General features: G+C 40.5%; 1 long non-coding RNA gene across 1 annotated transcript in view; it reads right to left on the minus strand.

Moving 5' to 3' along the window:
* LOC129145946 (uncharacterized) overlaps nucleotides 1–10,190 on the minus strand; it is a 358,080-nt gene extending 347,890 nt beyond the window's left edge. Inside the window, exon 1 of the long non-coding RNA XR_008552182.1 lies at nucleotides 10,020–10,190. This is a non-coding gene — a long non-coding RNA (uncharacterized LOC129145946). The remainder of the gene's footprint in view (nucleotides 1–10,019) is intronic.
* Between the last annotated feature and the right edge of the window lie 518 nt (nucleotides 10,191–10,708).

Below are 10,708 nucleotides of genomic sequence, written 5' to 3' on the forward strand. Positions count from 1 at the left end.
CATATTTCCTATCAACCAATAGAAAAGTGGAATATGGCATTTTCTAAAAGCAGCTATTTTCCCCTAAAACCACAGACCTAGGCTAACATTGCTGTCCTTAAACATAAAGTGCATTCACACTGAGGGCCTTCACCCTGGAAATTTGGGGGGTTAGTCCTGCTACAAGATCCACATTATGATTAGTTACCCAAAGACTGAGTAAAAATATGGCAGGAAAATTTCCTCTATGTTTTTCCTTTCCTCTACCCCAAAATAGGAAAATATTCACATGGGGAATCCTTAGAAATAAAAAAAAAGTTTTTTAAAAAGCCTCATTTTTCCCAGTCCTAAACATTGCTAATAATGGTGGGCCTGGCAGGTTCCACTAATGTTTTCCAAACACTGCACAGACCACATAACTGATATAAATAGAACGAGGCCTAAATAACTTACGAAAAGAGCACTCCGGCTCCTGCGGAGGCCATCTGTGAGATGAGCCTTTCCTAATGAGCCTGTGACTTCAGGGAGTCACACATTCACCCATTTTGATCCAAACCCTATTGGAGAGATTGGCTAACACTCCTTTGCTGGTGGGGGAGAGTGGCTGGCAGAATTCAACAAGGGAGAAGGGATGAGGACTAGAGAGTAGCCAAGAGGAAGCATATGTCCAAGTTCTAAAAATTCAAGCATGGTCAGGGACCAGAACGATTTTCAGGCCTGAATCCCTCTACTGGGGAAAACATTCATTTCAGGGATCCCTTCTCCCTGGATTCTCAGTACATGCTTGACACTAAATGTGCAGCATTTATTAAAATGTCCTATATTTATTTAACCATCAGCTCTGTTTACTAGACACATTCCTGATGTAATTTGCACAGTGTTTTCCTCGCCACCACTGTTTATCATTTCTAGTCACTAGCTGAATAGAGTAAACCAAGGAGGCAAAGGCAGGTGAGGGAAAGGTGGGGAATTGGCACCTGGGGTTAAGAAATCAGGAGAGGGCTGCTTACTTTGAAGGGACTCTCTTAGAGTGGAATTCAGTGGCCAAATCAATGGAATTATTCCAAGCTAAAAGAGAACATTTATAACATCTTCACACATGAATCACTGATTTCACCATTTCATACTTTTTCAACCACTTTGTAACTTTGCAAATTCCGGGAATCCATCACAAACCATTTCATGTAAGATAAATGTACCTTTATTAATTCTTCTGAGAATGTTCAGTGCTTAGAGTATCCTTACATCTGTGTTCACCATCAATCTTATTAGATGTTTCTGAAAAGGAGGCATCTCAATCAATTCTAAATATGTTAAGATGGAGAAGGTCTATGGGGATTTTCATAAGGTTTTGGAACTATACACACACAGCAGCAATTTGATTATCTGCATTTGGATTATTAAAACTAATTTATGGTGACCTACATTTAAAAATTCAAAATTTCTAGTGAAAACCAGAGTGAAACTTTCAAGTCCATAAAAAATCAGCATGATGAATGCATGCAAATAAATTTCAATTCTCACTACCTTGAAAGGTAGTAAAGAGGAACACACACAGGGCTCTACTTGAAACCCACATCTATAAATGTTAACCTAAAACCTAAGAACACTGGATTTTCTGGGAAAGGACATTCAACAGAATACTTCAATATTTTCAAAAATTGAAAAATAATATACTTTTGAAAACTATTTCATTATGTCATGAATCAGACATTACTCTAGCAGAATTCAAAACTTTTCCCATTGGGATTATTAAGGCTCCAGGGCTTGTGCAAAAATGTCAAAATAGAAAACTCTGTGTAGGAATTTTTCTTAATTTTTGTTCTCTCTTCCTTATATGGTTCTTAAGACACTCCAACCACTGAGACACCCCATCCCCATTGTTTGCAATCTTGACTTCCCCACTAATGCACCATTGGTCTGGCCTTCTTCCTTATTGAATCTTCCTTAAGCCAGGTCTCACCACCCCAGAGAACTCCATTCTATCTTATACCTTGATGGTGAATCATCTGACAAATTTATCCAGGATATGTAATAATTTTTGTCCAAACTAATGATGAGAATCAGCTTACTGACTTATTAAAAACATGGATTCCTGGGGGCCTCCCCGGTGGCGCAGTGGTTGAGCACTGGGTTGCCAAGCTGCCCGCAGCCTCTACAGAGCCAGTTCGATCCCCGGCCACCAGATGAGGGTCCCACATGGCGCACAGACCTGTTCTACTCTCTGCTCTGGCTCTGGTGAATTCTCTCACCCTCTGGCGCCTCTGACTATACCCAGTGCTTATATAAATAAATAAATAAATAAATCTTTAAAAAAAAAAAAAACATGGATTCCTGGACCTCAATCATAATTTCTAGTTGCTGGGTTAACCAGTCTTTTGGTTTAATAATTTTAATCAGGCCTACCTGTGTGAACCTTATCAACCAGGATCAATGGTTCTCAGCCCCGACTAAACACTACATTCACCTGATGATATTCAAGCATTACCCTGAACCAACCACATGAGACTCCCCGTGGGGTAGTGCCTGAGTATCAGTACATCATTGAAGCTCCCTAGATGAATCTAATGTGCAACCAGAAATAAGAACTGCAGACTAATGTTTCTCAGTATTTGGTCCACAGACTTTTACATCAGAGTCACCCAGAGTGTTCTATAAAAATGCAGGTTCCTTGACCCCATCTCAGATCAACTAATCAGAATCTTTAAATGTAGACCCTGGACATCTGAGTATTTAACAAGCTCCCTGGGTAATTCTTTAAGAAAAAAAATAGAAAAAGAAGTTTATTAATAACATGTATACCTCCTGTATATAGTGAAAGGCTCAGTAAGCCTGAGTAACTCACCCACATGGTTTTAGTCACAATCTTAAATAACCTCAGATGAGGCAAAGGATGTCTCCCTGGGTAATTCTTACACAAAGTTCTGAAAAATCCTCTGCTTGGAGGCAATGTTCATAATTAGGACTCTTATCAGCAATGAAAGTTATGACTTGCCTGCCCTAACCTCTGCACTAACTGCTTAGCCTTAGCAGATGGCTTTGGGTGCAACACAAGTCCTGTCAGGTCTGAGAAAGTGACTTTGATATGTAGTCTTAGTTGAACACAATCATACTAAATTTTAATAGATGAAAAAGTTCCCAAGCAAAGAAGTTTGAACAGTGCTTAATTCTGTGTTCTGATTTTGATTATACAGATTGCCAGCCTGCAATATTGTAGGGTAAGGAAAAAAGTATCAGGCTTTTCTGCCCTTCCGCTATTAGGATGGATGACGGAACCCTGTGGTCCCGAATGCATGCCTGATGGTGGGCACCTCGAGTGGGGTGTGGGCATATGTAGATGGGAGTCACCTGGGCTGAGACTGGGCTTTTAGGGGCAGTGTCGCAGGGACGCCAGCAGAAGCCGAGAGAAGAAGAGAAGCTGAGAACGGAGAACGAAGCAGAAGTAAAGAACGTGAGAGAACGCTGGAGAGCCCAGAAAGAGTGAGGATTTGCCTGGGGCTGGGAGGCCTGCCAGCCTCCTGGCCCCACCCCCTCCTCCTCCTGCCCCTCCACCCCTGCCTGCTGTGTACCTGGTAAATACCAATAAAAGCCTGCAAAAGCCACCGAGGACTCTCTAGGACTCCTTCTTTACCCAGTCAGCTGGATTAGAAAACCTGCTCAGTGGCTTGTCCTGCCCTTACAAATATATTCTTGGGAATCTTGCTTCAATCCAGTTCTACAAATTTGATGCTTTTGTACATCGTTCTATAAAGTTCACCTGGATTTTCTCAAGGAACTCTCAAAGCACAGTTAAGAACATAATTCTAGGGCCTCCCTGGTGGCGCAAGGGGTTAAGCACCGCACTATGAAGCAATCCACAGCCTCTGCAGCATGAGTTTGATCCCCAGCCCTGGCCAGGTAGCAACCCACATGGCACAGCAGACCTCTCCTGACTCGCCCACTGCTCCCCTCCGCAGTGTATTTCAGTAGATCCTCCTGTTGTGTTCCCCACTCTGTCTCTGGTGAATCCTCTCAAACCTCCCCCCTCCCCCACATCTCTGGCCTGTACCCCAGCTCTTGTATGCATAAGTAAATCTTTGGGGAAAAAAATATTTTTTTAAAAAAAACACAATTTTAAAAAATTAAGTGATTGCCTAAGGTTTCTGGTAGTAAATGGCAGTTATCTAGAAAGGAATACTTTTGACCTTCCCTGTCAAAACACCCTATTGACCTCACCATTCCACAGTTATGGCCAAGTTAGCACAGAACTATGTAAAAATACAATGAATAACTACGATTATTCCCACATTTCTTTTGTAGTTGTTGTTTGTTATTTTTATCTTTTGCAATATTTCCTTTGAACTCATTTCTCTACTACTATGAAGAAGAGGGAGAGGGATCAAACCCCAGAGCAGGTGTTTGTTATAATCACAGCCTCCTACCACCAGATGACCCATATTATTTCCCATCTGTCACAATCCTAATTCATAGAGAATAACAGATTTCAGAAAAAAATACTTTATATGTGGTATGTTCTGTTGCATTATTTCATTAATATCTTCATAATCTATCCAGATAACGCCACAGAGTATTAACAAATACCAAATAGGCAAGTGTACAACCAATGAAATGGATACTGTAACATCCCTCCAGTTCTAAACACCTCTGGGACAGTGTATCAGGCTGGATATAACTATTAAGCACATTTTCAGGTGGAAATAATTTAAAATCATTACGCTTGAAAGAGTGCAATATGGGGGTGCTGTAGCCTCAAAAGGACAGTATCAGCAAAGTACAGGTCACTGACTGAGTTTTCACCGGTGCATTTGCACACAATTGCAAGACCACTCAGGCTCAGGGAACACTAACAATGGGATTTCTTTAACAAACGGGGGAAACAAAGTGTTTCTAAGGCCACTGTGGCCAGCTACCTCACCCTAAACAGTGTTCACAGTCTGCATAAATTCCAAACCACAGGCAACTCCTCCAAGATGGCGCCATCCCACTCACAAGGGCCTGGAGCTTGTGTAAGCAGGAGGCAGTGAGCCAGGATCCAACTCACCTTAGCTGGAGGTGCTCACAGGTCGGGCCTCTGAGATGACACCTTAGCAGCTCACAGCAACAGTCTGAAGGTCGGGTCAGATAGCATGGATACTGGACCAGACAGCCATGCTGGAGCTGGCCTAATGAGGCCCTATGCTCTTCCCTGCAGCCTTGAACCAGGGGCTACCTGCCCTGGGGCAGCATGGTAGGGGACCCACTGCCATCCGCCATCACTGCTGGCCTCTGCTTGCAGCATGAGCCCCAGTGGGGCCGCTGGTGGCGGGTGGTAAACTGCCCCCCAGCCGCTGCGGCTTGTACTGCCCACAAGCTGCTTCTGCGGCTGACTGGAGTGGGTGGGAGGGAGGGAGGGATGGGCTTCTCAGATTTCGCTTTTAAAGTAATCAGTAACAGGTCTAATCAGGTGACTTCAACCCATTGTTTTCAAAACATGTTTAAAAATATATAACCTTTTCCAGTCAAACAAAAAATTCCCAGATTACCTCACAACAACCCTGTGAGAACTCAGTGACTCAAAGAAATTTCCTACATAGAAATAAGTAGCATATCAATGTTTAAGTCAGGTCCGATAAATATGTGTCTCTATATTCATCTCTACAGAGACACAAGATTCTTGATTTTTCAATGCAGATTATTTTAGCAATTTCAGAGAACATTTTTCATTTACAAACCATTTTTCATTACGCCTCTCTTAATATCTTGTTTCCTAACAAAATACTTTGAGGTGTATCTTAGTATTAATGCATTTTTAAAAACCTTAATATCAGTGCATTTTAAAAAGCATTAAACTTATTTTGTTTTGTCTTTTACTTTGGAGTTTAAGTGACTTGGTGTCATAGAAACCTCTGTGTTTACAAAACATTCTGTTTTCATCAGCTAAGTGTTCTAAATACATTCATACAAAGGTGTGCTCCTAAAAGTTTTTAGAAATCTTTGGAAAATTTAATCCTTTAACCAAGTGCTCTAAAAATGCTTGGCATGATAAGGAGACTGAGGATGACTCATTTTATAAAGCAGTATGTGTCTTTCCTTTTCGGGGTTCTGCAAGACTGGCCCAGAAAGACCAACAGCAATGTGGCAATCATCAAGGGTGTTGTCAGAAACAGAGGAAACACAGTTAGAAGGAAGAGAAAAATGTCAGTAAGCCCATGCTCATTCATTGTGAAGCCCAGAGAATAGAACTCACACAGTAGAACAGATTAGGAAAAGAAAGAATTGAATAAAATGAAAGATTCACTTCCCATTCATTTACCATGTATCTATGAGGACATAATATGTGTTGGGCCATGGGCAAACTGCTAGATGTGGAGATCTAGGTATGAGCGAGAGGAACACAGGTCATGGCTTCCTGGAAATTACTGTTTCACCCAATGTTCCTCAGACTTGCAGAGGGTAAAGGTCTCATTTTTATGTGCCAAAACCAATTCTCCCACATACCCACTGTGACTTAATTAGACTACAATGTTACATCAAAATATATAAACATAAAACTAGATATGAATACATTATGCATCTAGTTCATGCAGTTATTAAAAAGTAAAAATGATAAAATAAATACAAGTAGAACTTCAACATCCATAAAATCAAATTAATATCATTAATTGAGAATCCTGACAGATTTTCTGTCGAAACCGATAGTGACTTACACATAGTCCAATTCTGTATACTGTGCTACTTCCACATGTGTTTTCTATCTGAACTCCCTATAAATCTTTGATGAGAAAACACTTCTCTGGGGAGGATGACATACTGAAATTAAGTTATAGGTGTGATGAGCTTTCCTCAAAAAGATAATGCTTTGAAGGCATAGCAGAGGGAGCACTAGCTCAGCCCTTAGGGATGGACACCTCTTTGAAGAAGCAATATTTTAATTAAGACTTCAAGAAAGAATTGATGTCAATTCCAGGAAAAGAATAGAAGGAACATTAGGGTTAATTATCAACCTGGTAACCCTAAGATATCTACCTGCAACTTCAATCCATTACTGAGTTGTTAAATATGTTGCACTTACCACTGGCCTAAAGAATCATTATGTGAAATAGGGTCTATAATACCAACCTCAGTCTATTCTTGGGTACATTCAGTGAGTTACAGTGTGTTGGTACTTGGCACTTGTTAAAGTAAGCACCTTTCACTGGAGTTGCAATATTGGTAGTGATGATTAGAAGGCGTTTGAGTAATTTAGTCAGAAGTATGTGTTGGTAAGACTAGTGGTAACTATAAAAGCAAAGTCTAATCTGTGTCCAAGCTTTATTCTTCTATCCTTTCCGTGGATGAGAATAGAAAACTGGGACCTGACTATTACATTGTGATATCCATCACAGAACACCCTGATGCAGCATTTGAGAGGAAAAAGCAACATATTTTTGGCTTTTCAGAGGACAAATAACTGTCCTTATGGAGGATGATGTATTTCTCAGGCTACATAAAATAATTGCCCTGACCGTCTCAGGGAACTACTAACAAATTCTGACATACCAGATCCTACGGTATGTGTGCCTGTTAGTAAAACATCAAAATCCTTCATCCTCAAACAAATCCCTTTATTCAGAGTGTCAAGAGACAGAGTTAAGGTCTACACACTCTGATTCCCAAGCTCAATAGACCCCCACCTCTGGCCCACATTTACAATAACCCTTCCTCATTTGGGCTCATAAAGGATGATTCAAGAACCCTATGCCAAGTTCTTCCCTGCTCCAGAGTAAGGATAAAAATTACTCTCACATTTTTAATGTCAATAACTACAGAAAGCTGGTTTTATGATAGTTTCTTGTAGACTGAAGGATGACAGCCAACCAACCAAAAAAAAAAAAAAAAATACTGTGACTCATAAGTTCAAGACTAAAATAAAAGAAGCATATAGAGTCAAAGCTAAATGGGATCTCAGATATAGGAAAATTCCAACAATAACAATGATGGGACTCTGCTTGGAATTTGAAAACATAAATTATAATCCACTTATCTCAGAGGCTCATTTTTATGGAATGCATGGCATATTCTACATATTTTACTGACAAACTAGCACTCTAAGACAATTGTTGATATAATACCACCCCTTGATTGAACCAAACCCATCATTTTGCTTTAGATTTCTTGGTTTGAAATGACTTACTATCAATATTTAGCTTCTAAACTAGGTATACATTATAGGTCTCTTGATTCTTTTTTTTTTTAAGATTCATTTATTTATGTATACATAAATAAGCCAGAAGGCCAGAATAGGTGGACAAAGGACAGGTAATATAAGGAGGTATGAGTGTCAAGCCCTGGGCAGCAGGAAGAGAGCAAGGGATGTGGTGGGGGGTGGAGGGGTTAGAGGATTCACCAGAGAGAGTGGGGAACAGAACAGGTGCATTGACTGAAATACACTGCTGAAGGGAGCAGCAGGCAAGATAGGAGAAGTCTGCTGCAATGTGTGGGTCACCTCCCTGGCCTGCCAGGTTGCAGTGGCTGGGGATAGCTCCATAGTGTTGCAACTTAATCCCTTGCGCCACCAGGGAGGCCCACAGGTCTCTTGAATATTAATCCATTGTTCCTTCTGATGCTTCTTATTACCCCCCTCTTTTCCCTTGTGTTTGATTGCAGATGACATTTTAAAATCTTCCAGTATTTGTACTAATTTGCATCCAGGAATGTTTCCAAGCTCTGCTTCCCAAAACTGAGCTCCCTATCACTCTGTTGCCATCCCTTGCTCTCTGCCTGCTGCCCAGGGCTTGACACTCACACCTCCTTATATTACCTATCCTTTATTCACCTAGCACTCTAGCACCAGTACTCATGGCTCAATGTCCTGCACCAAAGACCAGCACTCTTAATTGAGATCACTTTTGCTTCCTAGTGGACACGAAAATAATTTCACCAAACTTTCTAGCCAGTTCCCTCTCAAATTAATTGTTGTGACATAGGATGAATAAAAAACAAAGGGCCCTAAAATTCAACACTAGCTCAAATGGTTCTGGTCACATTCTTGGCTGTGTATCTATTGCCTGTATCCCACAGTAAACTCGGCTAATTTCCACTACAGCGGATGCCATGTCTATTGTCTCTTGACCTTGATTCAGTTCTGAATCCTGCTACTTCCTTGGCAACCTGCCCTCTCCAGAAGGGACATGGCAATCAAAGGAGTCCAAAGCAGCTGGCACCTGACCCAGGCTATTGGCACATACATTTTCTACTGGCCCATCAAACTGGTGAGCAACAAAATCATCTCAGGAGGAGAGTGAGGTGGCATTCACAAATGTGAGTAATGTGAGCTTGTCAGGCTGTATGCTCTAAAAAACAGATTTCTGTGACAGAATTAGATAAAGTTTTATTTCAAACTTGCATAACTCAGCATTATGCTATGCAAGTCTTCATGCTTTTAATTTCCTGCTAAATTTTATGGTTCAAAAAAATCAACAGATGCTGAGAAAATTATATTTATGTAAAAGAACTTCTAATTCAATATGAAAATAATAAGAGAATGAAGGTTTACTTGTACATCTCAAAAAATTGGGGCAGAGTTTTAAAGTCCAAGAGCTTTCCCTGGAATGTACCAGCATTGACAGCAACCAGGTAAAATTGATACAGCCCTCACCCTGAGACACCCTCTTCCCCAACACCAATCAGTCTTTATAACATTTGATTTCACCCCTTTTCCAGTAACTTAAGTAGACTTGGTACTTTTGTCACTATGGCATCAACTTTAATTTTTATCCATCAAAATAGTTACATTTAAGAAAAAAAGTTTCAAAAACAGAAATCCCCAACTAAACAACTTATGTGCCATATGACTCAAAGCAAACTTGGAGAGAACATTAATAATGTCTGTATGGGTTTAGGTATATAACAAACCACTATAAAAATTAGTGGTTCAGAACAACCCACAATCGTTATTTTCTCCATAAAGGCACTGTGAATTCACTGGGCTCATCTAAGCAGTTCTTCTGGTCCATGCACTGTCTACTAGGCTTCACTCCTCCAGAGGCCAGGCAGTGTGGGATCCAAGATGGCACACTCACATTTTGCTGAAAGATCAACCAGGCCTGCTGACTGGAAAACCCCTCTATGGTGATTGAGCTTCTCTCACGGTTCTAAGAATATTACACAGCATTCCTTTGGCCACATTCTATTAGCAAAATATGTCAAGATCCCCTCAGGCAAGGGGAAGGGAAAAAGACTGTCTCTTCATGATCCACCACATTCTTCAAGTCCATCACAAACCTATGAAGGAAAAACAAAGCAAAGGTTTTATTTTGGGGGAAGATGAATCTCATTTTTAGTGATAAATGCTCTTTCCTAAGTAGATTCAATCCCAACAGGGACGAGAGAAATTCTTCATTTGAGGTAAGAATAGTGAGAATGTCTCAAATTACTTCAAGGGGATCAAGGATTCCCTTGGGCTATTAAAAAGATCAGGGGCCATATAGGTTGAAAATCCTGTGATTTATATATAACCTTGTTTGGAATTTATCTTGAAATGCATAAATGAAAAACAGTCCAAGTAATTTTCCAAGAGATTCAGCCAAATGAAAGAACACAGGGTCACATAAGGAAGTAGAGGACTGCTCCGTGAAAATATTACATTTAACGATTGCTAAAATCATCACACATTCGTGCTGTTCTTCAGCTTGATTCGAAGACTAGAGGGGACAAGACAGAAGATTTAGTTCCCATGAGAAAGTCAAACTTTGGTGTCACCATAATATAA

Source organism: Talpa occidentalis, unplaced genomic scaffold (genome assembly GCF_014898055.3).
Source record: "Talpa occidentalis isolate TD23 unplaced genomic scaffold, MPIMG_talOcc4v2.1 talOcc4.16, whole genome shotgun sequence".
NCBI lineage: Eukaryota > Metazoa > Chordata > Mammalia > Eulipotyphla > Talpidae > Talpa > Talpa occidentalis.